The sequence below is a fragment of the Periplaneta americana genome, chromosome 4 (assembly GCF_040183065.1).
Source record: "Periplaneta americana isolate PAMFEO1 chromosome 4, P.americana_PAMFEO1_priV1, whole genome shotgun sequence".
In the NCBI taxonomy this organism is placed as follows: Eukaryota; Metazoa; Arthropoda; class Insecta; order Blattodea; family Blattidae; genus Periplaneta; species Periplaneta americana.
In genome coordinates this window covers 100,326,168-100,353,206 of record NC_091120.1, presented here as the reverse complement: position 1 = coordinate 100,353,206, position 27,039 = coordinate 100,326,168, and positions in this window count along the sequence as shown.

The window sequence follows — 27,039 nt, the reverse complement described above, 5'->3', positions numbered from 1 at the left end:
CAATTTACTACATTTAATGCAATAATTTCCCACATAAAAAATCAATGGGTAATAATTATCTATAAGTACTGATTTTGGTTTTTTTATGAAATTAATGTTTTAAAACTTTTTTATTATTTCTAATGTGAAAACACGAAGAAAAAGTGAGCGGAAAGAACTGTAATTTTGATTTTATTATGTTTATGTACTTACGGATATCGGCCGATTGGAAGTGGTGGTCAGCCATTTTATGTTTGATGTTTATAACAGGACAGGAACAGTTTCGCTGTGGCACATAAGCTGACCTGTCATGGAATGCCGTAGTGACATGATTTTTACGTGAATTTATTTGCGTGTGTATATTCCAGATCAAATCAGTTTCCTTCGTGCTCTGGTTACAAATTTTGCATAGACTTCGAAGGTTAGGTTTGGTTAGTTTAGGTTTTTATTAACAATTCCGCACAATATCGTGTAGCGAGCCGGACGTGCAGGCCTATAAGTCGATATTTGATGACTGCTTTCATTTTGTTTGTCACTTTGAAATTAGTTCTGGTGATGGAAGGAACGTGTAATTCTACGTCTCGTGATGGTGGTTTGTGTCGAGGTTGTATTTACAGATGTCGGATATTTAGCACAGTTCATGTTCAAGAGGGCATATCCAGATCATTGTGAACTCTTGGATTATTTTTTTCATAGAAGTGCGAGAAATGTATCCACTCTTCATTAATGTGAGGTAAGTGATCGTAATTTGCTATTTACTGAACTGTTTCGTCGTTGACATAGATTAGGTTAGACTATATTAATGGTTATTTGATGAGAAAAATTCGCTCCGGCGCCGGGGATCGAACCCGGGTCCACTAAGTGTTCTAACCCCTGAGCTACGCCGAAGTTCAATCCACAGCACCGGATCGAATCCCTCTCCTCTAGTGTTTTTCCCTTTGTGGCCTGACTCCAAGTTCGACATATATGTATTAAGTCAACGGCCATTATACAAGAAGAGCACTCAATTGAGTGACTTGGTGGTCGGGATTCCTCAGTAATATGCACTGTTGGGCGAAGAATCTACGTAAAGATTAATTTTAGGCCTTACAGAATAATCTGTTATGGTAACAATGAATCCCGGCCACTATATGATGTATTGGAGAAATATTATGTTGACTACTCAAGATTTTTATACGTCTGTACTTAAACTAACAGGTGCCAACAATGTATTAATGAGGAAGCTTGTAAGATTTATATGTCCACTGTTGTTACATTCTAGAATATGAAAGAATAGCATTAACGATTTATTGAAAGTGTTGTTAACATTTTCTATAGTAGAATGAAAATGGTTCTTCTTGTACAAAGTCGACCTGGTTGGCGAGTTGGTATAACGCTGGCCTTCTATGCCCAAGGTTGCGGGTTCGATCCCGGCCAGGTCGATGGCATTTAAATGTGCTTAAATGCGACAGGCTCATGTCAGTAGATTTACTGGCATGTAAAAGAACTCCTGCGGGACAAAATTCCGACGCTGATATAACCTCTGCAGTTGCGAGCGTCGTTAAATAAAACGTAACATTTTTAACATCTTGTACAAAACCAATAAAGGTGGGTAAATGTTTTTAATAGGAGTATTTTCTGTATTTCTATTTTTAATATAAAATGGCCAAACTGACTCGCTCTATAGATTAGAATCAAATTAAAATCATGATTTTAGTGACTAATATTATTATTTACTACATACAACTGATTCCGTGTGTGTTATTTTTTATCCTGCAATAAAAATTTTCTTCAATTTCTCTTCGTTCTGGGTGCGACAGAAACTATAATTGTGTCTATATAAAAACATTAAACATTATTGCAGTGAATTATGTTAAAAGCGTAATTTTTGTATAATATTGATAATGATAGTTTATACTTTTTTTGTTTTATGAGTATAAATGCATCGCGAAATGCTATATATTATGTTTAGTGAAATATATTATTTATAACAAGTAACTAAAATTATGTGTAACAAAGTGTATCACTAATAATTTATTAACTTTTTAAATTTTATTCATTAGACCCTAATGTACGAGATATTTTTCTTATGTCCAAGCAAAAATGGTGCCATGAAATCTAGATAAATACGTCGCGTGGTCGCATCATATGACGTTGCGTTTGTATCTGGTGCTTTATTTGCCACTATAGTTTGGCTGTACCGCGTGCAAGACTGTATCGTTCATAAACAGAACAAGTGGCGCGCTCATCTCCCAGGCCCTCACTCGCCTTGGACGGATAATACAATTTCAGTTTTCCCTTCGAGATTTAAAACCGATAATGATGAATTTGTCATGTCATGTTCATGGACGGAAGCTGTGATCGTTGTAATCTAATGGATTTCAACAATTATTCAGTGGTGTTTTGTAATGTAACCAGTTCCATCCCAACCTCACAAACTTTAAGGGGTTAGGTACAGCTTACGGCAGTAAAATTTTGGAAATATTCAACATTTTTTAGTCCATTACTGCGTCTTGTACAATAATGAAAATTAGTATGTGTAAAATACTGTCCTTCTGCTATACGAAAAAAAAAAATATATTTTTGCGATTAAAAAAATTGTTTATATATATATATATATATATATATATATATATATATATATATATATATATATATATATATATATATACCGTCGCGCGGGGTGACTTTGTGCCATTCGCGAAAAACGTATGGAAGTATTCTTTAAGACCGTGACAAGGTTTTAAAGTCTACTTCCTTACGTTTAGTAGTCTTTAAAACATTGTGACGGTTTCAAAGACTACTTCCTTACGTTTTTTTATTAAATGCGCGAATGGCACAAAGTCACCCTCATAGCACAAAGTCACCCCGCGCGACGGTATATATATATATATTTTTTTTTTTTCAAAATTAAAAATGGTGGCAGTTCACTGTGCAGTGATGAAGCATTTCTCTCATAGCTCAAAAACTATCCAACATTCTGTGATTAAGCTTTTTGTGTGTATTAATGCATGTCATATCTACAATGTGATGCAAAATCATTTCTCTACCTTTGATAGATTGTCTGATAAAAAATAAATTCATTTAAAAAAGGTCAAATATCAGTATTTTCTTCTAACACAAAATAAAAAAAAATTATTTATTAAGGAATGTAATTGAAAGAGCATGGTATTGTAAACATTAGTTTCAGCAATAAAATAAAAGAGAGAGAACATGAAAAAGTTAAAAAGTTTATGAGTTATGAGGGAAACGCTTTATCACTGCAAAGTAAACTTCCATCATTTTGAATTTTGAAAAAATATATGTAAATATTTTTTTAATCATAAAAATATTTTTTTCATATAACAGGAGGACAGTGTTTTACACATATCAATTTTAATTATTGTACAAGATACAGTAATGGAGGGAAAAAATGTTGAATATTTCCAAAACTTTTACTGCTGTAAGCTGTATCTGACCCCTTAAACAAAATATGTATAGATACGTTGAACATATTGTACTTCCTGTAGTATTTCATAACAAATGAGAATCTGAGATAGTTGTCACGAAAATAGATTGGCGATACATTTCGTAAAGAACATCTTGTAACTCTTAACAACTGACGAGGAGTGTAAACACATAGCAGCAATATTATTACGTATTACACGCGTAAATAAGTAATTTCGAAACGTATGTTGACTGTTAACAAAGATGCGACATCTTCTCGTTAGTTATATAACGGAATCTAACAAGCGTAACAGAGTAAGTCACTCCCATGCCAACAAAAATTCTACGCATGTCATATGCACGCACGACGAGTTGCGACGGTAGAGTAATCTTCTGCAATGCACATGTGTACACAGAGACAATTTATTTACCAACAACTGACACAAGTAGGACGATGTTGACTCATCGAAAGCCTTCCCTTGCTCCTAATCTAAGTGCTGTTGTGAGATTGTTTTTGTTTTATTGCCAATGCTATATTAAGCATTTTAACAAGTTCCCGTCCCACCTTGAAGGAAAAGTTGTAAAGATTCCTCCTCGGACGGTAGTCTACCCACACATCAGTGAAAGTGGCTTTGTTAAGGTATTGTAAAGGTAGAATGAGATGCACCCAGTTATGTCCATTCTGATTAATGTTATTGGTGATGCGTGATATCTAAGAGACTTCAGACGTTATAATTGTATTGTTTTTGTAGTGACTTACTCGAAGATTCAGTCATTTGACATCTAAATAAATTTGCATGGTTTTCAACATGGCTCATTCTTCTTCCTTTTTCTTTTTGTGTCTTGGGTATTTTCTGTCTTCAGATGTAGACATACATTTCAGACATTCTTATTCTTCTATTTTACGACACGTATTTTATCCTGAAAATGCTAAATATAACATTTTTATTTAAAAAAATGGTTATATACCTAAGTATTTAGGCTTTCACGGTGACTGTGATCAGAATTAGGTTTTTGGGTATTCCACCGTGTCCTTGAAATGTGAAGTTCCAGGACGAGGTGTAATATCCAAAAACCTAATTCTAATGGTTATATACCTACTTAGTTCTTTTGTTAGATCAAATATGATCACTTTCCGTAATCATGAAAGCAATCTTATTCTGAAATCAGATCCCGAAACTTTAAAAAATACTTCCTTATCCCACCCCAATAATCTGTTATACGGAACGAATAAATCTATCTACCCGCCTGTCCGTCCTCTGTCTGTCTGTATATCTATGCCATGGTGTAGCTCAGAGCAGCAGGAAGTCAAGAAGAAAATGGAATTTGAGCTCTTTTAGTTATTGCTGCTAAAACTACAAGAAAAGAAATAATTTCTATTCCAAATCCACCCTTTAATAATTCCAAATAATAAACATAATTTCATCTACCAAAATTCAATATTCAAGCAATTCCTATTAGTAAACAAACATCCCCAATCCGATTAGACTTAACATTTTAAGACTAAGGGCTTGTTTACAGATCCGGAATTGCGCTTGGGCGCGGGTTCGATTCCCTATCGGGCTAATTACATGGTTGGGTTTTCCCCTACCATAAGGCGAAAGTCAAGAAATCTATGGCGAATCCTCGGCCTCAGCTTTCAAAATACCATCTCTCTATCACCAATCCCATTGACGTTCAATGACCTAGTAGCTGATACAGTGTCGTTAAATAACCAAATGAAGAAAACTATCTAGTTAATAATGTGAATAGTTATGATATGAACTGTTTTCCCATAAAAATATTTTAATGATATTGTATGTGTGATTGGATGGTGTGGGAGTCATTTTAGTGCCTCAGCATAAATTGAAAACTGAAGTATAAAAAGTATAAAGAGAAAGAACCAGCGAGGCCGTAACATTATCTCTAGTTCGTACTATAGATGACAGTAGCAGCCGTCATGTATTGCAAGATTTCTCTCAATTGAATACAGTGATCTAATTTTCTTCAACTACTAGTACTGTACAATCTAAATTTTTATTTTTAACCGTAAAGAGAAAAAGGTGGTATAAAACATTTGACTAAATGTGAATTGTTAATTATGGCAATCTAATAGTTTTTGTAAAATATACCTTTAATATTTGCCACAGGACATGTTAAGTTGCGTTTGTTGCTTTTCCTCTTGTGTGAGATTCAAGAGATGTTCCTCGTGGCCAGTGTTTTTGTTCCTAATGACTGCTTCTTGCTCTGCTGTCCCATTTACAGAGAAAATAGGAAACTTAGTAGGGCCTATACCCAGCCTGGTGACCAAGAAGCATGTACAACTCTCTCCGATCTCCATAGATCATCCAGTTATGATCTTTATATTTTATCTTTGTAAGAACCAGTTCAAGATTTTCATAAGTTTCTGTAAGGTGTTCCGAATGACAAACAGGTAACGAAGCTTACTTGTTGCCATTGTGCAAAAGCACTCATCACTGCCTTCAGACTTCTTTTGGAGGAATCGATAAAAGTCTCCATTCACCCACTTCATATTGAACATTAAACTTTCGTAAAAAAAACAAGGAATATCATTGCATTACCACTAAGACACCCTCTTACGAAGAGTACGGCGTAAATTACTTTTTCCTACTCCTGTACCAATGAAGAAATGTTCCTGGTATCAGCAAATTTATTTCTTTTAATCTAGAGTGTAAAGAGCTCAGCTTTTCCCTTGGGTAATCCTAATTAATATTTTATTAAATAATTGAGTTCAAACTGGTAAACTCTTCAGGACTTCCATTCTCTACATCACACAGCCTTCAGATTATGTTTCTGATCCTCATAACCAGGTTAGTACAAAATGTTACATTAGTGCACTGGGTTATGGATGCAGCAAAATCATTAGTACCGGTATATAATATAAAACATAATATATAGTTTTGTGTAAAAATAGTACGTGACATGCCATTTTTTATGTTATTTCTGGCTTCAGAATACAAAAACATATATAGGGCAGCTAAATTTTTTTTCATCACAGACCTGTGTGGGGAAAAAAAACGACTGCGAGATTTTTCATGGAAATACAAGTCTTCAACACCCTCGAAACAGCATTCCAACTCTGTGTGTAGCAATTTCTCCTAAATCACTGAACAGATGTTTTTCATATTTAATTCATACTCATCAATTTATCAAGGAATGATGAAGATGACAAGAAATAATTTTAGTAAAAAATATGGTCTTTATTTGAAAACTTGGCAAAAATTGGGATTGGTTGAAAGTCGGATCAAATGATTTTTCTTTTTGAAAAATTTGTTCACACAAAATGAAGTGACAAATGACACTTTACATAGGAACACGATTATGATATTATTAGTAACATGAAAAAGAACTGAATTATTACGAAATATTTACAACATGTAATGAGAAATTATGTCATCTTCATAAAAGCGATTTTTTTTATTTCTCTTACATGTATCTGTTTTTCAATTCTGTTACTGGCAGCAATTATTTCACATTTAGGTAAAACATATAAATAAAAAACAGAAATTACTCTGTGTAATTAATATAATGCGTCAAAAACACAAGACGCTTTTTTATATAATCCTAATGCAAAATACAAATAAGTATTTTATTGCATATATTTATTACAAAGTCTGGAAAATCATATGGTACCATTATTTTCTGAATGTGACACTTCGAAAATCGCACCATTATGTTCAACGCACAGTGAAGTATTTCAATAGAAATTTCGGAACCAGTGTGACAGCTGTCTGCACCTCTTTGTTGATCCCACAGTATGACAAATGTCTCGATTCCGATGGGGAATATGTTAAAAAATAGTTCAACAATTATTGCTGTACCTATTCCAATAAAACTCTTCATTAATTGTGTAAACGACTCCAAGTAAACTCACTTTCTGGGTGGCCCTCGTAATTGCGCTCAAGTGACCAAAATTTGTATAATCACTTGTTTCGACATTATTAACATGGTGGAAGAAAAAAGAATTAACTTTTTTATCTGCCCCCATGAGAATGTTTGCTTGTCAGATCGACCAGCCGGCTGTTGGCCTCACGTCCACATGCTGAAACAGAAGTGGACGATCATCCAACCAGGTATTGTGTGGTTAGCACGATGATCCCCCCCCCCCCCCCCAATCGTTATAGCTGACTTTTGTAACCGGATTTCACTACCTATTATAGCTTCCCAAGTGCATCACAATGTTGAGTGTGCATCGATCCCATACACTAGCCAAAATTTCATGAGAAAATTTCTTCCTCCATGAGGACCGTAACACGAGACTTAGACAGGATTACTTAGACCACGACACGAGGGACAATTCCCTCGATACTCTGCCGAATTCTTTCTCTAAATGAAGAATACTATGAGAACATTTCGTAAACTTTGCTTTTAAGATAATCCCAAAGGAACGCTTAGATCAGGTAAGCAAGAGATCCTATCCTGTCAGAATGTTGTGGTGCAACATTATAACAGTAACTTACTTCCTCTAATATACAACCTGTTCACAATAATTCCAAAACGAAATATCCAATACAGAACCTCAAACATCAAGACCAAGTTATCAACAGATTAAAAGTTGGACACACCTAAATCACATAGTCTTATCTATTGCACAAAACTCTTCCTCCAACACGTACCAATTGCATACTTGAATCTCTGTACGTCACGAAGTTTCTGAATGCTCGTTATACCAATCTCAACACATTCAATTCCACACGACAATACACTCCTACTAAGCTAAACCTGCATGGCTTACTTTTCCTGGGATTAAGCATTATACATAAATTGCTGAACAGTATTGAACTCAGCTGATTTTCTCTTTATTGTAGCTGTAATCTCGTTATAGGTCTTGCCATTATTATAAATCTTTCAAACACCTTTCTTAGTTTCTGAACTTTTGTGTTCTATGTTCAATACAGATGCTAATGATTGTATAGAGAACAAAAATTACACTCAATTGTTGTCACCGTCACCACCACCAGCACCATCATACAAATAATTGTAATCGTAATCTAGTGATTGCTTTTTTACATACAGTACATTATGAACAACCCCATTTAGTACAAGTACTCACCATTTTCGCCAATAGACAACACGGTCCAAACAAAACCTGAATTTATACCTGCATTATTATATACTAACAACTATTTCATATGATTTTTTTCTAAGATACCACAGAAAACACTAAAAACGAATGTAATAAATATTATTAACAAACTTATTAATTTTTACAAATATTTATGTATACAATTTGTTTCATATGCAAGATGTAAAGAACACTGCATCTAGTTGCACAATATAAATGCTGATATAGCAGTACATTCAACAGCAAGAAAAAAAAACAGCATTGAAAAAATAATTTATTTATTGAATGGTTTTGGAGCCACATTCACACAATCACATGCTTCATATTCACATTCTTCTCGTTTCTTAGGTTGAATTGAGAGTCCAAGACTGCATATGTCTCCAGATTCGCATGTTGCAGTTCATTCCTCAAACTATCATCCAAGAATAAGTTTAACAATAATTGTTAGAATGTTGAGGAAAATAAGTGGAACTGAAATAAAATAGAAAACAAACATCAACATACATACAGAGGTGAGCCTGCCTGGAGAGAAATAAAAAATAGGTTGCAGCCGCCAAATTACTCTTCAAGGAATGACCACTCTCAAAAATTGAGGAAAAGAAGACAGAGGACGGACACTGGAAAGTTTTATTTTCTCAATCGTACTATCAGGGACTGGAATGCTTCATCTGCAGACTTACTAAAGGCTTTACCAATAACCTAAAATGTATTTAAAATAGGCTTATGGACTTTATTAATAGACGGTAGTACATTATGCACACTATTTAAAGGGTGTTATTGATGTTTTGTTATCTGAAGTATTGTATCAGTGAAGAAGTGTGTTGTGTCAATGAAGTGTGTTTGTGTCAGTGAAGTTTTATAGTATCTAGTGGTAGAGCAACGTATTTGAACAGTGAAATGTTTTTGAAGTGTTAGTGAAATCAGGATAGTATCAGTGAAATGTGTTGTAGTACCAGTGCAGTGAGTGAGTTGACAGGGAAATGAGTAGGCCTATAGTGCTGAAAGGTACTTGTGCATGTATGAACATATCATACTCGTGGGTTTTAGTTCGAACTTAGTGTTAAGATACAAACTAGATTTACTTTAAATGTTATTTTAAGTGATCGTGCTTCATTTAATTTAGGATGCTCCTTGTTAATTTTATTATACTGTTATTATTAATTGTGTTTATTAATTGTGTAATTAGTTACCACTGTCACCGGGTATTTACCCATTTGCAGTGTGAATAAATACAGACATACATACATCAAATTACTTATTTTATGTAAATATGCATATGTAACAGTCTATCAGCATTTCACAAGAAAGTATTCTTTAAAAAGTTACAAATATATTAATAAAATACTCTTTCTTTACAATGTAATATCTCTGTGAAATTTCTTACTTGCGTACAATAAGTATGAGCGGTGGAGCATAAGTCATGGCAACTATTTGTTTTTTGTGAGAATTCGAGCATGGGTGGAAAATGTGAAATATACAAATGAAAGGATAAGGAATGGACGAAATGTACGGACATTTAACAACACACCAACATTTTGCTTCTCATGTTTATTATGGTCATTGCCGTAACATTACAGGGTTCCTGTGCCATAATCATTACAGCACATATAACCGTTCTAAAGGCCCTCAACGTAGCTACCCACCTCGCAACTGTCCAATATGGAAGGGCATAATTCCCAACAGCTTCTACCAACTCTCTGTGGCATTCTCTGGCATTCCTCCCACAGAGAATGGCTATTTTGATATACAAGCATTGTTCAACATGGGTTACATCCATCCTGCACGGCGCTACACTGACGACTGATTTAATATTACTCTCTGTTCTATTACAGACAAGCATAGGAGCCATCTTGTGTTGTGGACACACACTAAGACTGCATGGCTTCCGTGCGACATATGACATTTTGCAATACCAACTCTTATCTTAAAAAAAATTGTTGCCATGACTTATGCCCCAACCCTCGTAAATTAAAGCAGAAATGCAATGCTAAAGTAAGAAACTGAACAAGAAAATATTAAAATACTATTCCAAGAAAAGGTACTGTATAACTCGTTTGTTTTCTAAATACATGTGGCAAGTTTTGGTCCTAATAATGTTGTGACTGCTATTGAGGTACATGAGTGTGGTACAGAAATGCTTCAGGGATCCATCGAGCATCTGGTGTCTCTGAATGAAGGTTCCATCATTCTTAGCAGTAGTGGTCAGCAATGGGCTGTGTACAGAGATTCTTGAAACATTTGAGTTGTGATTGTCGAAGTAGTAAGGCATATGCACATTTACAGTGTGTTAAATAGAGAGAGTTCGAAATTACCATCGTAATTTACTTTGCTAAGTCAGTTGTATATATTTTTCTTAAAGTGCAGTATTTAGAGTCGCAAAAGTATGGTGTGAATCATAGGCACCAACTTGTAAATACCACATCAAAGTTTTAATAAAATTTATGTTGGAACTATTGAAAGTCCTTCTTCATTACAACAAAGACACTGCTAATTCATTGGTAAACATAAACACTCTGTTTATAGCCTGTTTAATCAACAATTATTTCATTATTAACAACTCCACAATTTTCCATGAGGATTAATGAAATCTTAACATGTTTGGCTATTCCATAGGAAATCGATCAGTAAAAAACCTCGCATTTTTTTATACTCTAATTTTTTCCCTATTTATACAAGGTGTTGAGGAGACTGCATTTTCAAAAATATACTATCGAAAGTCAAACGGTTTTCGTATTGTTGAGCAACAAATTTAGCGTATTTTAGAAAAACAACCCTCTTTCAGCACTCAGAACTCTGGAACCATTTACTGCAGAACATTGGACGAGAGCTCATTTTGAAGCTGACATTTGGTAGGTTATGATAAGAAGTAATCCTTATTTTTATTGTATACAGAGAGACAGATAATCTGATTTTACTTACTTTTAGGCTAAAAAAATATTGAGAAAAAAACCTTGCATTATTAAGAGGGATTCGGCATTATTTGCTTAGTGTCATGGCAATACGTTTCGGGGGTATTAAATAAATTATTTTCACACGTCTGGACTTGAACGGCACAGTACCACATGCACTGGCCGAGAGATGAAGATAAGCGAGCGTTGGGCGTCATTTTACTCCTATGTTTATGAAAACCTGTAATAAAGCTAGCCCAGCTATGCGCTACTAGACGAAACATCACGTGTTTATATCTCCTGGCCTTGCTTGCCTCGGCTAGCTCCCGCCTCACAGTCAGCTGGTTAGTTCACGCACGTACTATTTATTTTCTTTATTTGATTTTTCAATACTTTCTTATCAACGTTGCACCAGTAAAAAATATATGTTTATTTGTACTTTCAATGCAGCATCTAACCATATATTTAAAAATTTTTTTTTTCGTGGGCAAAGGCATCTTAATTAAGAAAAATCTAAATTTCTTCATTTCCATAAAAAGTAAGAAAAACTGTTTACATGTCAATATAGACTTTAACTTTTCAGCATGAACATAAACATGATTTAGATCATTGGGTGAAAGAGTTTTGGAGCCACAACAGTTTAAAGTAGCAAATTTTATGAAAATACGATAAATTTAAATATTTTTAATTTAAACACTATGAAGTTCTGATGCCTCAAAGTTTGCACAAAGCATTGTATCACAGTTGTCTACGGACAGAAAAAGTTTCATTGTATTTAAAAATTGTAAGGGCAATTTTCTCTATATTTCGGTCGATTTTGAGACGGTTCCTCGTATAGGATAAGGAGGTTGTCATTAGATTAGTATTTCGTGTTAATATTCTTATATGGATAGTAAGTGTGGGACGTGTAAGAAGTTCCAGAATCTGAGACGGAAGTAACAGGTGGGCAGGAAGACCGAAGCCAAGCTAGGCGGACAGGAAACATGTGTCCAGGCGTGGAGTTGACTGATGAGGGAATGTATGGACTTTGCCTGCGGGTGGTCAGTAAGATGACGCCAAGCCAGGTTCAAAAAGAGATGAGCTGGTATATGTCAGAGAATTGTCAGGACGCCGGAAGTAAGGAGATGTTCTAGTTAACGAACAATTTTTGAAGAACGCGTCTTAAGTGACGTAAGTGTAATCGTGGCCAATCAGGATTCTTAATAGAGACACGTGATATATAGATAGGAGGGCGAAATTGTATGTTTGGTGGTTGAAAGTAGAGGATAGATTTGGCAGATACACAGAAGGCATATAGTAAGCATACGGAGAGGTCGAACTCCACATATTCTCGGCGTAGCCTACCTAACTCTGAAGTATAACAATTTACGGACTTAGAATTTTTTAGTGGGTGTAGTAAGAAGTCGTGTGTTGCATTATTATTATAAGTCTGAATTCTTTCCTCTCATCACGTTATCAACTGTCCGTTATATTACTGGTGTTTTATAGTACAAAATATATAATTACGTGAAGTCAGAAATTAGTATACCAACTTGCGGGAAGTGAGAGCGAGATATTATACACTTGGACGCGCATTTCTGCTAATCTGAAACGAACACTTAATAATAATAATAAACGCTTTCATAGTTCTTACCAACAACTTCTGGTGTGCGCCTACATCATTTCAACCTACGAGCACGTCTCCCAAACCCCATGTCCCGACCGTTTTTGCAGCTGACCTGGGAATCTCATACCTCTACCGGAGTAATCTCGAGGAGGCTGGCGCCCAAATTAATCAGTGTACATAGTTAATTATTGACATCGACGTGCCATCCTCGAGATACTTTCCATATACGACTGAGCTGGCAGCCGAGGGCAAGGAAAGGCGTCGTGGGCGACGACGACGACGACGACGACCGCTACAAATTTGGCGCCCCACGTTGGGCGCCAAAATATGTAGCGGTGGCCCCACGTTGGGCGCCAAAAATTTGTAGCGGTCGGCCTTCGTTGGGGCGCCGAAATATGCAGCGGTCGTCTGTCGTCGTCGTCGTTGCCCACGACGCCTTTCCTTGCCCTCGGCTGCCAGCTCAGTCGTATATGGACTGACTATCTTACTGACCACCCGCAGGCAAAGTCCATACATTCCCTCATCAGTCAACTCCACGCCTGGACACATGTTTCCTGTCCGCCTAGCTTGGCTTCGGTCTTCCTGCCCACCTGTTACTTCCGTCTCACACTCTGAAACTTCCTTTCACGTCCATGCTTACTATCCATATGAGAATATTAACACGAAATACTAATCTAATCAAAACCTCCTTATCCTGTACGAGGAACCGTCTCAATTTGAGATGGAATAGCCCACCACAGAATGGTGGTCCTTTTGCGAATTACGTTTTCATAGTAAATATCTGTTTGCAAATTTCATTTTTAGTGATGAACTCATTTGCTATTTCATCCAAATCTAAATGCAGACCTTCTTCTCTGTGAGAATGAATGATAGCTACATCATTCATTCGCTGATGACTCATGGAAGACCTAGTGTAGGATTTAAGTCTATGAAGAGAGGAGAATGATCGCTCAAGAACTTGTAAGAACTAGTCACATGAACTTAACAAGTTGTGATAGCATGTCACGAAGAAAAGCTTCTTTCCGAAGAAGATCAAAAAGTCTGAAAATCTGTGATGTGGCGCAGTTTTGATCTTGCAATATCTAATAACATGTCCCTGTGTAAAAGTAGCCTCTCTTTGTCCAAGTCTCTCCATTGAGACGGTTCCTCGTACAGGATAAGGAGGTTTTGATTAGATTAGTATTTCGTGTTAATATTCTCATATGGATAGTAAGCATGGACGTGAAAGGAAGTTTCAGAGTGTGAGACGGAAGTAACAGGTGGGCAGGAAGACCGAAGCCAAGCTAGGCGGACAGGAAACATGTGTCCAGGCGTGGAGTTGACTGATGAGGGAATGTATGGACTTTGCCTGCGGGTGGTCAGTAAGATGACGCCAAGCCAGGTTCCAAAAGAGATGATCTGGTATATGTCAGAGAATTGTCAGGACGCCGGAAGTAAGAAGATGTTCTAGTTAACGAACAATTTTTGAAGAACGCGTCTTAAGTGACGTAAGTGTAATCGTGGCCAATCAGGATTCTTAATAGAGACACGTGATATATAGATAGGAGGGCGAAATTGTATGTTTGGTGGTTGAAAGTAGAGGGTAGATTTGGCAGATAGACAGAAGGCATATAGTAAGCGTACGGAGAGGTCGAACTCCACATATGCTCGGCGTAGCCTACCTAACTCTGAAGTATAACAATTTACGGACTTAGAATTTTTTAGTGGGTGTAGTAAGAAGTCGTGTGTTGCATTATTATTATAAGTCTGAATTCTTTCCTCTCATCACGTTATCAACTGTCCGTTATATTACTGGTGTTTTATAGTACAAAATATATAATTACGTGAAGTCAGAAATTAGTATACCAACTTGCGGGAAGTGAGAGCGAGATATTATACACTTGGACGCGCATTTCTGCTAATCTGAAACGAACACTTAATAATAATAATAAACGCTTTCATAGTTCTTACCAACAACTTCTGGTGTGCGCCTACATCATTTCAACCTACGAGCACGTCTCCCAAACCCCATGTCCCGACCGTTTTTGCAGCTGACCTGGGACCTCATCCTCTACCGGAGTAATCTCGAGGAGGCTGGCGCCCAAATTAATCAGTGTACATAGTTAATTATTGACATCGACGTGCCATCCTCGAGATACTTTCCATATACGACTGAGCTGGCAGCCGAGGGCAAGGAAAGGCGTCGTGGGCAACGACGACGACGACAGACGACCGCTGCATATTTCGGCGCCCCAACGAAGGCCGACCGCTACACCATAAAATTAGAGAATTTCTTCCAGTTCCTTATCACCATCATTCAAACCTCAATTAGAAAATTCTGTGTATAAATAATATTGGAGGTGCTCAGCACCCCCAGTAATTATTCCAGGAAATGGAATGGAAACTCCACAAAAGAGGAAGACTTTGTATACAATTGTCCACACTAATGGTAAAGAAATAATGTATGACAGAAAAAAACGAGAAGGGGATCACAATTTTAAATCCTTTAAATAAGGCCGTATACATAAAAAGAACTGCAAAAGCTGTTGGTAAAAGTAAAAGTAAAAGCCTGTTTACAATATCTGCAGAGACTGAAAAACCTGAACAAAGTGGAAAATTGTTACAACTCCATGTTAAATGTAACAAAACTTGTATTACACTTTTCCTTCGATGAAGCATTATTAAAAAAAGAAAAAATAGTCACTGCCCAATGTTTACAGCACTCTACTGTGGTAATGTCCCGAGAGAAATGCTGATTCCTATACAGGAAATAGATAAAAGTAATCTGAAGAGTTAGTGTCTTGAATCTTTTTTTGCATATCAAACAGTTTAGCCATTAATTTAAATTGAATAACTGTGAAAATCGTTAAAATAAATCTTGCAATGCAGTGCACTGTCGCGTAGAGGGGGAGGGGAAGGTAAGGAGTGCGGGCCGTGCTTTGTAGAGTTTTTGCAGTAGCCATGATGTTGCCAAATGCTTCATAGAAATATAACAATTTCCTTTAAAATAGCGAATGTTAGAGAAAAAACTTATTTAGATTTTTAAAATTTCTCCTCATGATCTATTACCAGTTTCATTTTGGTGTAGAAGTTACCATCCACCCTGTATATTATGTCATCACTAGAGACAGGATTTTCGTGCACTATCAAATCGTAAAATATGCATGCATCCATGCACTATCAAATGGCCAAATATGCACAATGAAGGAAAAAAAACATTGAAAATATGCACTTTCAAAATTGAAACTTACATTTTATTTTCAAATGGCACAATGTACTACTAACAATCTTTCCAAATTTCTAAGGTATTCTTTTCCCTTGATCCACTGTGCCACAAGATCTCTTCTCGAACATTTAACTGGGGGCATTACAACACTTCACAGATCACCACAGAACACAAATACAGTAGCTAATTCACAAAACACCTGTACATGTAGCCTACTACAGACCTTCTACCTATCTACCTTTCCAAATTAAAGGCATGTTAGGGGAAGCATGTTAGTGCTATTGTCGCCTACAAAGTGTGGGAGGGAGCAGAAGAGGCATCCTTCTAATAAAAATTTTAGCCTCAGGATAAAACTTGTATAGAACAGGAGTGTGGAATTTTAATGTGACAATACAATGAGAGGATTAGCTGGTAAGGGTCAAAGTCCTCAGGTAGAAACCCTGCAAACCATTAGCATGTCACTTATATTTTTCAATACATACACTCAAATATTGTTAAGTTCAGAAATACCAAACTGTACGAGGCAACATTTATAAAATGCAGTATCATGCTATTTAATATAAAATATGCAATGAAACTATAAAAATGAACGTAATATGTAACATAAACCTCAAAATATGCATTATTAAACTTAAAATCTAAAAACATGCATTATGCATGAACCTACCACTAAAAAGATCAACACATCCAAATATGCACCGACAATGTATACATATTTAGTATACATATTTCGAATCACACTAAGCCATGAAACAGATATTTACAAAGTTTGAGAACTGTAGCAAGCTTATATAAAAACATGCATTTGCATGGAAATCCTGTCTCTAGTCATCACTCATCATACAGAAGTGCACTCATATGAGTGACTTGGACAGCTAGGAACCAATAGTTATGTACAAAACAAAATTTGGGCCAACTCTTGAACATCCTTACAGAGCACAATTCACAATGTTTCCTGTCAGTATAACATTGGATTCGGACCGTTGATCGTGAGAAGATTGACATGCCGCACGAAGGAGAGGTTTTTGTCTCGTCATAATAGCTCAGGCTGTTATGTATCTGACTGTCGTGCAGAAGAGTAAAGGTTCGGATCACATTGGTGGCAGGATTGTTTTTAGATGAATTTTTGTTACGACACTTGTGACCGAAGTTTCATTTTCTTTGTTTTCGTATATGGAATAATTCTTTCCCATCTCTTGTAGAATTTTATTTGGTTTGACCCTGCACAGAGCAATAAAAAAAGAAAAAAATCAATTGGAAGATCCAATTTGTCTTTCAAATAAAAAAAATATATTCATAATTAAAGAAAAATGGTGAACCTCATATCTTGTTCACCACCCATCTACTTCTGCAACTGCTCTGACTCTACAAGACATGGAATTGACGAGCTGGCAGAAATAGCCCCAATCCTGGGTGAGGTCTTACCAGTCATCGAGAACTTGACAGCACATTCCTAAGGGGGCTCATTTTCGAACAATTTGTGCCTCCTCGCCTTCAACTTCGCCTAGACATTCTCTATTACATTCAAATCTGTCGACTTAGGCAGCCAGGCGATCACTTCAATCTCAGGCCTCCCCAAGAACCAGGCTTGAAAGGCCTGCACTGTGTGCGCTGAAAACTTATCCTGCTGGAAACAATAATGTTCCTTGAGGATAAAGCTCTCAGGTGAATGGGAAGTAACACATTCTCCAGACATGTGTCTATACTGCACCGAATCCAAGCGGCTATAGATCCCCTCTAAGACACCTGTTCCATCTCGAGATATCCAGCCCCAGCATGACACGCTAATGCGTACCGACCTGCCATGTCGGTTTACATATCGCGGATCACACCTGTGGCTGGGCTCCCAATAGATTCCAACAGACTGCTGTAAGCGGTCGAGATGGCAGTTTCGTCAGAGAAAATGACTTTCATCCAATCTAAACCATCATCTAGGCCAGTTACAAAGGCGAGGAGGTCTACAACTTGTTCTTCAGTCATTTTTTCTTTAGTCGTTGCCCAGTAGCATGTAATATTATCTGTTCTCAGATGGTTAATAACCATTCGTAAACAGCCAAGAAAGTGACACTATGCCTTCAGTTGACGAGCAGAGTGGAAGGTGTCCTCAAAACACGCCCTACTCAAGGCTTCATCCAGAACCGGGACATCTACCAACCTCGCCACAATTCTGATAACTAGGGACAGGATTTTTATGTAATATCAAGGTGTGAAATATGTACTTATTTATGTAAGAAAAATAAGCTGAATACGTACTAAAATATGTAAAATCATGAAAATATTTAATATCAATATCTGTGCTGGTTTGTATTGTTAAGCCTAGATATTTGTAGTCTGGTACAATTTTTAATTTTCTGTTTTTCATGACGATTTCTACTGTTTCTGGTGCTCTTCTGCCGTTTCTGAGTATCATCATTTCTGTCTTTCCACATTTATATTATATTAATGTACTTAACATAAGACAAATTTATTATATTGCATTAATAAAATTCATACATAAAAATCGAAATTTTGAATTGTATTCTCATAGTTATGAAACAAAAGGTATGAATTCTTTAAGATTGTCTGAACCAAAATGCAACACTGTTATAGTATTTAATCATAGTAGTAATTTAGGCCCAAGAATAATAACAAATTTATATTTAAGTATCCTAATCTTGTCAATTCTAATAGTTTCAGTATTAAATTAAAAAAGTTATGTATGGATTTTATAAAAATTGAAAAATTTATTGTAAATTAAAATTTATATATTCTAGTAGATATAAGACAAATTGCATTGTATACTTATTAATTTCAATTCAGGAATCCGCCCCTGAGCACGAGTTCTACTCTTTCAGGGGTGAGCTAATGTTTTTCTGTATATTTATATTTTATGTTACAATTATTAGCTAAAAAATAAATAAATAAATAAATAAATAAATAAAAAATATCAAATTTGTTTCCATTGCACCATTTTACCATGATGTTTATTGTTTCTTGTAACTTTGTAAGGTCTTTAGACCCTACTACTATGTCGTCCGCTTATGTGTATGAGATTATTCCCTTCTTGATTTTTACAATAACAAATTAGTTGTATGAGAAACGTTGCCTTTTGTTTACTCATATTTACAGTGGAAGGTTGCCTTTTGTTCACTCATATATACAGTGGGCGGTAAGGGGTGAGTGCCTCTTTTACTTCCTGGAACTAAGATGTTACGTTTCGTCCCGAAATATATCCTTTCTCAGGTAGGTAAAAAGGCTTTTTAAATCTGTGTATTTCAAATTGTAAACTTCCCCAGCAGAAGTTTTCTTTTTCCTTTTAAAGAAGTAAAAATAAATAAAATCCCAAAATATGTAGATTTATGTAATACCAAGCCATAATATGTAATGTGGGGTAAATATGTAAAAATATGTAGTATCAAATTTTAATATATTAATGGTAATTAATTTATATACGGTTAGGTTGAAAGGAATATAATATGTAATTCCATAAAAATCCGGTCCCTACTGCTAACAATGAACCCACCTTTTCGCCAAAGAACAAGAAACTCCCAGTCTATGGCTCGTCTCTGAAGCTGAAAAGCCATTTTGGATCAAAGCAATTAGTTGAAGCCTCCATTCTCTCCAGTCTGCCATTGTAAAGTGAACGTGGCTCCATCACTTGGATCGACATAACGACTATTAATGTTTATACATGTCTAACAATAATAATAATAATAATAATAATAATAATAATAATAATAATAATAATAATAACAACACACGATTTAACAACAGTTTTCAATCCAGTATTATTTTAACAGTTTTACAATAAGGTATACTTTCACAACTAATGCAAGAAGCACGAAATTAATCTAAAAGTAAGGTCAAATTAATGACGAAAAGCTATTCAGTAAGCGAATGCGAGCAGCATAATATGTTAATCCCGAGTATGACTCTTCTATTCAATCGTTCTGATAGCTCTGTGCTATCGTGCCTGCTCGCAGACCTGAAGGTTCAGGGTTCGGATCCCGATGGGGAAGATTTTTTTTTTTCAGGTTACATTTCATTTAATCTAATTATATTTTACTGCAAGATTTACCAATGTTCATCTACTATTAGGAATATACTACTTTTCTTTGCATCTGTTAAAATGCCTTGAGATTTGTGACAACAATCGAAGTAAAATGATTTTCAATAGCTGCCAAAGTGATCATGTGTGTACCACCGCTTTGAAGTGCTGAGCATGTGTAATATGTTATAACTGGAACTGGAAAATTCAGGTGATCCAAATTTTGTTTCTGGGTCTGTACTTACTGTTAGACGATAATCTTAGTGATGATTTTATTAACTTTTTATCCTACAGAATTCTCTGTTGTGGTTATTTATTAAAAATAGAGAAAATCCAGAGCAGCTTGGCGTAGCTCACTGATAGCGTACCCAGTGCGTAGTAGAACTGGAGGTCCTGGGTTTGATCCCCGGCGCTGGAGCAAATTTTTCTGTGATATTAATAAATAATAACCACAACAGAGGATTCTGTAGGATCAAAAATTAATAATATCACATAGATTGTTGTCTAACAGTACATAACTGTTGGTTCCTGGCCATCTAAGTCACTCATATGAGTGCGCTCCTGTATGATGACATAATTTATATAATATGTCGAACACGTAGTAGGCCAAAAAAGGAACAAACCTAAGGAGAAGAGTTCAATCCGGTGCTGTGGATTAAGCCTCAGTGTAGCTCAGTGGTAGAGCACCCAGTGCATAAAACTAAGGGTCCTGGGTTCGATCCCCGGCACCAGAGCAAATGTTTCTCCATTATTAATAAAAAAACTCCTCAGAGTTGTGAAGAAGAAAATAAATTTTCCAGGAAAAACAGTTCAGGTTTTAAAATTAATTAAAGAAATGGCGTTTTGTTTAAAAGAAATGGCACATATTAATGAAACGCAATTACATTGTTGCACGAAGAGCAGCATACCTGAGGGCTCTTAAATTACATGATAAAGGGCCTAAAAAGCCTGTAGTGTATACTGATAAAACTTGGGTCCGTTGTCTGTTGTGTTGCCATGCTGGTTACAAGTTACATGCGGTGTGTGATTACCGCTAGCATAGGCCATATGCATTACACTGTAAAAAAAAGTGCTGGTAACACAACGAAATACTGGTATCATGGTGAATGACAATGTTGGTCAGAGAGCAATTGTTGTTCAGGGGGTGGGTGATTCATCCATGGGGCAAAACTGATATACGATTCAAAATCGGAAAATCATAATCATTAGATGAATAATACAAATAATTATGGAAAATAATTGCGAAATAAGTTAATTCCTGAACTCCCACCTTACCGGCCATTATTGCCTCAATAAATATTTACACAGAATTTGTATTGCAAAATCGCCTACATATCCTTTCTATAATCTTAATGAAAATGTGGATCAAGTACATCTTCTTTGCTGTCCAACTTTTACTCGATTTTCCAGTCTGCCTGCTAAATACTGTTGGAGTGCAACAGAGCAAATGACATCATCATCTGCTTAACATTAGGTAGGCCTAACTGCTGCAATAATGTTAATATTAATGCATGAAGGTTGAGAGTGACAAGGTACCCGGGATTTTGGCAGACTCCCAAATGGCCACTGCTAACAAATGTTATCTTGTTGTAACTATTTATTATAGGTAATATGAATTTACTATATTTCAAAATTTCTTACTAAGATGCAACGGTAATTCTACAGAATATAAATACGCACCTTTTTGTTTTATTTTTCGTCACTGAACCGAGGAATATGTTAATAATTCCTGTTCACTATAATATATTCTCCAGAAGAGTACCATCACCTTTTTTTCTCCAGAAAAAAAGCCTGTGTATTTACAGAATATATACGGTTTTTGATATAAAGGTTAATAGATAGAAGTTTTCGTAAGTTAAGGTCTGAGATCAGTGAGAGGTTACCTTTGGTTTAGTCAGATTTTTGGTATGCTTTGTGTGTGTGTGTGTCTATATATATTGGTAGAGATGTGTTATGTTACTTGTTTCCTGTTTCAAATAAGCGCAATTTGACGACCAGAACCTGAACATAATTACACACCTCTTTATTTTCATCCTTAACTCTGTTAACAATCACAAACCTGCATACAACAGAATAGTATACTTACTTCTAGTTACTGTGCGTATTGATCTTACAAGATTTAGTACTTGTGACTTGATAGATGGCTGCTCACCGAAGCCTTGGATGTTTTGATTCGCACCCCAACCCACTGAAAAATAAAACAACGCGTGAAGTGTTAAAATGCTTATTTACCTAAAAACAAGGCATTTTATGTACATAAAAAAAAAAACCTTTCCTGACCACGTCTTAAATGAGGTTATGGACTATGACAAATTTTCGTTCAGCACTATTCACCAAGTATACAAGAAATATCTATTATATAAGAAATAACAGTAATTCGATAGAAAACATTGGTTAATAGACGGACATCGTAGAGAATCAATGACAAGTTAAGTTTCTGATATGTCTAGCAAAAAACTTATATGCAAGGCATACCGAAAACCTCAACAAACCAAACCTAACCTGTCACTGGTCCACGATGATGTCACCCATGTCCGTCATATTAACCAACGCTTTCTACCGAATTACGGAAATGACAATTATTACTTTTCGCTAGAAATCTCTCCTCGTGAAGTATGCATACTGCATTTAAACACAATAAAGTGGCTTCAAATAGATTCCACAACGTAAACGCCATTTTAGCCCCGCCGGGTCGCCGTGGTCCGCAGTGTTGCCAACTAAAGTGTTCGAAGAGTCGCCAAGCTGTAGTTCAAGTGTCGTTAGATTACTTATCATAAACAGAGATAAAGTTTTATTTTTGTCGTCAGAGAGTGCTAAAAAAAAGTCGCTAAATCTCTATTTAAGTAATATAAAAGTTTAAAGTAATTCTCGTCTAAAAACAGTTGAAAGTCGCTACATTAGCAACACTGACCAAAGGCAGAAAAAAAAAACTAAATCAGAAACTACCAACGGGAAACAAAAGCTTTCCCAACATTTCCCTACAATTAACATAAAGTTCTGCCAATTTCAAATGTGTTACGTGGTGTTAAAGGTATCCCCGTCACACGCCATGAAGGCACTTGGGGGCATGGAGGTAGAGCTCCATGCTTTCCATGACCTCGGCACTAGAATGAGATGGTGTGGTCGGCACCACGCTCTAACCGCCTTTTACCCCCAAGAAAGACCCGGTACTCAATTTTATAGGAGGCTGAGTGAAGCTCGGGGCCGTTCTGGAAGTTTGGCAACGAGAAAAATCCCGTTACCACTTGGGCTCGAACCCCGGACCTTCCAATCCATAGCCAGCTGCTCTACCGAGTTACCCAGCCACCCATTACGTGGTGTTACATCATAAAATTCCTTTGCAGAACAGAAAGTTACATGTTCGGATCAAATTTCTACACATTTGAAGGGCAAAATTAAAATTCTTTCAATCATTTACTGTCATGATACACTGTTATCGTTTTTTTTTAATTTATTTATGAAATTCAGATTTACAGAAATATTTAATAAATTTTAGAGAAAGAAAAGTTCGTCTAAAGGGAAAGTACCTAAAATGATCATTGCCAGGCTTCGAGACTTTGGACCCAATACGATAAGTTTACTGTGCATGCATTATAGGTTGTTGACTCGCTGCAGGTAGACAGAGATGTGTTGAGGTAACAACGTTGCTATTTAGAGTAGAGTACGGTAGTATGGGGAAACGCATATGTACATTCTGAAAGTAAATATACATTACACAATGATAATGTCAAAAGAATGTGAAAAGCATTTATTCTCCTGTCTTTTATAAGCATTTGTGTTTAATTATACACAATGTTAATGGTGGAAATAAGTATGTAGCAATTTCAATTTTTTCATTTATCCTATTGGTCGTCTTTAGGAAGTGCAGTTACAGTACCGAATTGCAATATACCTACTACAAGATCCATTCTCAGTGTCTCAAACGTAAATCTTTTTCGGTTATCTGCCAAAGTTTGTACTGTGGAAAGCTGCGCTCTACGTCGCATGACGTGATAGGAGCAAAACAAAAAAACCTAACATCATTGCAGTCTCTAAGACACAGTCCTTTATTCTCGGGTGACTCTATGCCCACTAATTTACTGTTTATGTTACACAATGTTCCATATCCGTTATTTTTACATAACATTGATTTCCACTTCTGTTTTACACGTTCAGTAACCGGTGTACTTGATGTCTCATTAATTCTCTGCGTCATTTTCTAAATTAATTTGAGGGCTTCTGGCATCTCTTGTTCTGACTTTTCTAACCGTGTAATAGTTTCAGACACAGTTTGAAAATGGGTTTGTATGAAAACCAAATTATTCGTCAGAACCTTCAAATCCAGAGCGTTTTTCTTAGCGTATTTGTTGGCATTCATTCTACAGTACTCCCACCCACTGTACACTTTACCACTGTACTCAGCACACTGTTATGCGGATTTCCCACTGAACTGCTCTATTAGGTCCGAAGTCTCGAAGTCTGCTCATTGCATTTCCGCGTTGAATAGCATTGACACAAATAGGCAATCACCAGTAATGGAGATCAAAATTTGGCCGATTTGAAATACCAAAATTTTAGCGTCACCACTTCAAGGACCGAAGGTACTGCTGTCTTAAATTGACTGAGCATATTGAAAATTCAATCTATGGCTTTCCCAGAGCACGCTATGAAATATTTCATATAAAAGAATTTTTATCTCGAAAAGGAAGCACAAATGAGAAAAATTATATTAAACCTTTTGTTTGAAATATCTAAAAGAATAACTCCCTATGACATTACTTACGGTTCACTGTATACACAAAAATATACAAGATCAAGAAATTTCATTCAGCACGTCTGCAAAATACATTGGTGAATAAAAGACTGATTTTCAGACAACATATTGTCACTACTAGAGATAAAGCATTTCAGTGATGTAACTTTATCCTGTACTCAAGAGCCACATCCCACTGAAGACGAAACTACTGCTGTATAAATTTGTTTATAGCCTAAACGTCAACTGACATGTCTAGGTGATTATGTCCAAATAATTAGACAAAAGTTCATCAATTCTCTGAGAACTCATCCTAATCCATTATGAAGGGAACTCTATGAAGAATGTTAGAAATCATAGAGTAATAAAATGGAAACAATATAGTAAATAGTAACACACTATCCTCCAGTGTAGGAATGTGGCGACCCCATCGCCCAGTGGGAAACCACTGCAGATAGCCAACTGTGTTTCACAGTAATGCTGGTGAGTTGCGGAATGAAGACTGGGAGTGACGAGCATTACCTGGCTGATGGAAGGGCTCCACATCTCATCTCGCCATCCTCTTCTTAGCCACGGCGGGTAGTGTACCATGGATAAGGAAATCAGAGATTCCTATTGCTACGAGTGAGCTCCTGGGACGTCGGTATAGTGGGTCAGGCAGGACCTGACTCCCTGGCCCAAGTGAAATATTAGGAAGTGTCGGACTGAGGTAACTCAGGCAGGGTTATACCTGGGGCATGCCAAGCCAATACCCACTCCTTGCTACACGAAGGATGCCACCAGCTCAAGTATGTCAAATAAGACTTCTTTAAAACCCTAAGAGACCCTTTTGAGGTCACGGCTACAACCTCAAGTGTTACAGCAACAAGTTTAGCAGTAACATCTGTTGACACTACGGTTCAAAAAATAACTTTTTCTGAAGAGAAGAAGATGTTGATGGATGGGATCCAAGAATCGAATCCAGACGACCTTGAAGAAGCTACTGGAAAGCTTCAGAAACTACAAATGAAGAAAATGACGAAAGCTCAATGGAGGAAGAAGATGAAACCTAAACAGAGTTCTGGAGCGTTTGTGGGGGCACCAAAATCAAGTGGCACAAAACAGCCATGACAAGAAACTTTAAGACGCTTGACAATGGTGAATTTCCACAATTTGTGACTTCATATCATATATTGCTATGTGCAAATAACTCCACCAGGAAATGGGTAGAAGAAATCACACCCCAGCTGAAGCCTTGAGAGGGAGCCGAATTACTAACAGAAGAGAGGAGGGAGATCCTAAGAGTGACTAAGGTGCTTTTCAAAACATCTAAGGTACACTCAAAGGATGAGCCCACCAAAATCCTTGAAGTACTCGGCAAACAAAACAAAATCTTGAACACAAAAGATTGGAGAGTCATCAGTTCCAATAAAAGTGATCCCTCAGGATAAATAATTGTGGCCCTAATTGACGACTCCTTACCTGAAGCGTTAAGAGCCTCCAACATGAGCCTTCTTAGGTATGGGTAAAATGAACCTCACTCTTCTTAAAAAAGAAGAACGTAAGAAGGATGGAGAGGATAAAAATCCTCCAAATAAATCTGCTACACAATAAGGCAGCAACTGCTGTCTTCTGTCATAAATTTCTATGGGATAATATCACCACAGCCTAATCCAAGAACCCTGGATTCGACAGAGGCAGATTCTTGGGCTAGGAAATGTCAAAGGTAAGCTGATTTACAACAAATCTGTTGAAAACCTCAGAACTTGTATCCTAACAAGGCTAGATGGTCATTAACGACCTGTAAAGGGCTAGTGGGTAAAAGTTTGGGATTAAAGCGTAGCATGCTTAAATGGATCTATCAGTCTGTGGTAAAACCACAGATCACATATGGATCCCTAGTATGGTGGATAAAAGTCTTACAAATTAAAACACAAGAGAGACTAGCATGCCTCTTAATGAGTGGAGTTTTTAGAACCAAGAAGGTACTAGAAGCTCTTTTGGGACTAACACCTCTCGACCTCAGCATACTAGCAGAGGCAAGACTTACAGCCCGTAGATTATGGAAGAGGGATTGTTCTAACAAGAAACATGCCTCCATAAAAAATCTAGTGCAGGATTATTTCTTACTCACAATGAGATCAGACTTAATG